Source organism: Nycticebus coucang, chromosome 4 (assembly GCF_027406575.1).
Source record: "Nycticebus coucang isolate mNycCou1 chromosome 4, mNycCou1.pri, whole genome shotgun sequence".
Lineage (NCBI taxonomy): Eukaryota > Metazoa > Chordata > Mammalia > Primates > Lorisidae > Nycticebus > Nycticebus coucang.
The window spans coordinates 44,770,269-44,773,891 of record NC_069783.1 but is presented as its reverse complement, the minus strand read 5'-3'; the positions used below and the strand labels follow the sequence as shown (position 1 = coordinate 44,773,891).

Here is a 3,623-nt window from a genome sequence, read left to right as displayed (position 1 = left end):
ACTCCATTGCCCTGGTTAGAGTACCATGGCCTCATAGCTCACAGTGACCTCAAACTCTTGGGCTTGAGCAATCCTCCTGTCTCAGCCTCCTGAATAGCTGGTACTACAGTCACATGCCACAATGCCTGGCTAATTTTTCTATTTTTAGTAGGGACAGGGTCTTGCTCTTGCTCTTGCTCAGGCTGTTCTTGAACTCCTGAGCTCAAGGGGTCCACCCACCTTGGCCTCCTGGAGTGCTAGAATTACAGGCGTGAGCCACTGCACTCATCCTAAATGTTTTTTCCTAATGAAATGACCATTACAATTCCAAAGTTCAGAAGTGGCCAACAAACTACAGAATAATAATTTTTTAGGCTCCTGCTTGAAACCAACAGCATCAGTAAACTGCTGGGCTTTATTCAAGGCCAAACACAGAGGAAGTTCTGGCAGTGCAGAGGGAAGGAGTGGGGAAGGGTGAGATGGGCTTGATGGGTCTGTGAGGGTCCGAAGTGCTCACTGTGGGAACTGGGGAAGGATGGTGGCCCAGCCAGCAGCCTCAGGAGTGAGTTTCAGGGAAGGTTGAGACAGGTTAATACTTTTGGGGGTGATGGACACATTCTCTGTCTTTACTGTGGCGATGGTTTTGTGGGTGTACACCTATGTCACGATGATTTATTTGTATACTTTCAGAATGTGCAGTTTATTGAACTTCATTTATACCACAATAAATATGGGGAGAAAATTTAAAAGGTATATTTCAAATGAACAAGAAGGATGAAAATATGCTTTTGTGTACTACACTCACAACTAACTAAACAACAGCAGAGCATTCAGAAAGGACGGGGAGTTTGACAATGGTCATCTCAATGGATGACCACAGTTCACCTGTGTGCTGGGCCGGTATGTGCCATAATAACTCATAAGCTCTGCAAGGACTGTGTTTATGGCTAAAGTCTTCATGCCCAACCCAGATCCTCGTGCACAGTAGACATGCAAAAAAAATGAATGAATTGATTGAACAAATAAATGGACATGGAACCTTAAGACAAGCCAGTGGGTGTTGAAATCAGTTGTTCTATCCCAAGCCTGCTTTGAGGTAGGAGTGCTTTGTTAACAGTTTCCTCCTGTTTCCCCACGTCCAGTTTTATCTGTCCAGGATAAACCTATGTGGTTGCCTCCTCTACCCCCTACTCCTTCAGAAAACCTGCTTTTCCTGTGTACATTTCCTGCGGCCTCAGTTGCTATCTGATAGCTTCATCTGCACTCAAGTGGGAGAGCAGGGGAAAAGTGTGTTCCATTCTGAAGGAATGCAGACCATGGGGGCTGTGGTCTCCTCATCTGATGGCCTCTGAAGCCCTGCCCTTCTCTGGCATCCCATGGTGCTGTCACTCCTCGCCTCCACTGTAAGGTCAGGACTATGTTTCTGTTTTGATTAATGAGTTTGTAGTCTGATGTGGTACAAAATTCATAGTACAATGGGGTAATCCTTCTCCCACCCTGAGACCCTGTGGTGCCTGTCACAGAGGCCACCCCACGGCTGGATCTTTGTGTACCCTTCCAGAGATGTTTGAACATATGTAAACCTAGAATGTGACGTCATGGACCTGGGCTAGATTTGGTTGACATTTGTTTGCTTTAAACACTGGCATTTTCTTGTTTAAATGCACCGTGATATACTCAGATAATCTCTCTGATGTTTAGGTTTAAAAATGATGCAGCCACAAATATCCTCATACATGTATCTTTGAGTACGTGTGGAAGTATAACTAAAAAAATCGTAGAAGTACAACTGCTGGTTCAAGGGATACATGGCATTTCAAGTTGTATGGATATAAAAAAAATTGCCTTTCAATGATATTTTTGATTTATACTGCTACCAGCAGTAAAGAGTACCCATCTCCTTACATGACAACATCAGTAATATTTCATTCAAGATTTTTTCCAGTTGATACAATTTATTGAGGTTTAAAATTCATGCAGAAAAGCACACTGTCTTAAGTGTTTGTTTTGAGGAAATTTCCCAAAGTGAAATGTATCTGTGTAACTAACTACCTTATAGATCAGAAATAGAGTATCCGTAGCATCCCAGAAGCCTTCTGCCTGTCTCTTTGTCACCATCCACCCTTTTGGCCAAATGTGACCAACATCTGGCTTTTAATACCATAGGTTAGTTTTGTCTGTACTAAACTTTTACATGGAATTTATGTCACTTGTAATCTATTTCTGGTTTGTGACATTTAGCATTTACAAAAGTCACCCATATTTTTGCCTATGGCAGTGGCTGATTCATTTTCATTGCTATAGCAAGTTCCATTTCTTGAGCATACCACCACTTTTTTGTCCATTCTGCTAATAATGGACATTTGGGGTTTTTAAATCTGGGACCCTTGGAAATATGGCTGCGATGTAGGTTTTTAACCTTCTCTTTTGCAGGACAAATGCACTCATTTCACTTGGGTCGACCTAGAGTACCTGGGTGAAAGAGTAGTATCCTTGTGTTCAGCTGCCCCTAAGCAGGATACCAAGCTTCACTTTCACTAGTCGGATACCAGGTGCTTCGCGTCCTCTCTAGAACTTGGAAGTTGGAACAGACTTTTCCAACTTTAGCCATGCTGGTGGGTACATAAATGGAAGTTTCTTACTGGGGTTGTAGCTTTCATTCTCCTAATGATTACTGAGTTTGAGCACCATTTTATTCTTTTATTACCTGTGAAAGCTTTTGTGATGTGTCTATTCAAATCTTGTGCTCAATTTTTCTTTTGGATTTTCTGTCTTTTTTGGATAGATTTGAAGAGTTCTTTACATATACCAGATAAGAGTCCTTTGTTATTTGTAAATATTTCAAATATTATCTCCCATTCTGTGGATTATCTTTTCATAGTCAAAAATTCTTGCCTACTTTGAGGTCATGAAGATATTTTCCTATGTTGTATTCTAGAAGCATTACTTATCTTTCACATTTAGATCTGTGATCTATTTGACCTGGACATTTTATACTTAATGTAAAGTAAGAGCCAAGAATAATTATTTTTCCAAATATGGATATCATATTGACTCAGGACATTTATTGAAAAAAAACTATCCTTTCCTTATTGCTGTACAGTATCACCTTTGTCCATGTATAAGAGTATCCATATAGGGGTGAAACCTCCATAAAAACCCAAAAGGACTGGGTTCAGGGGACTTGCAGATAGTTGGGCACACGGGAGTGTCTGGAGGCTGGCGCTCCCAGGAAGGCACGAAAGCTCTGTGTTTCTAGCATGATTAAACCTTCCTTAGGAGTTCTCAGGAGTTATCCGGCCTCAAGTGGCTTTCATGCTTTACTTACTGGCTTTAGACATAGCTCCACACTGTCTCCCAAAGAAAAACAGTAATTCTTAGAGACCATGCAGGCTATAATTCACATTAAGGAAGAAGAACATTTTAAAATCTAAATTCACCGTAATTTGTGCTAATTCTTCTGCTCACACTTAAGGATGGTGTTAATTTTCCTCTGTTCATTGTGGGTTCCACAGGGATGTCTTTCTTTAATGGCTGGGTCTTATCTACACAAAGATCGAACAAAGTTTTAAAATTATAGTTTTCATTGCCTTTGTCAGATAGCGTCAGATAAGGCATCATGATCTAAATGGCTTTCTGTGGTG

The 3,623-nt window shown here is 41.0% G+C and overlaps 1 non-coding gene across 1 annotated transcript; it reads right to left on the bottom strand.

Annotated features, from left to right (window-relative positions):
* Positions 1-271: 271 nt before the first annotated feature.
* LOC128585239 (small nucleolar RNA SNORA2/SNORA34 family) lies at positions 272-408 on the bottom strand. The gene has a single exon (XR_008379962.1). It is a non-coding gene; the product is annotated as a small nucleolar RNA SNORA2/SNORA34 family (small nucleolar RNA).
* Between the last annotated feature and the right edge of the window lie 3,215 nt (positions 409-3,623).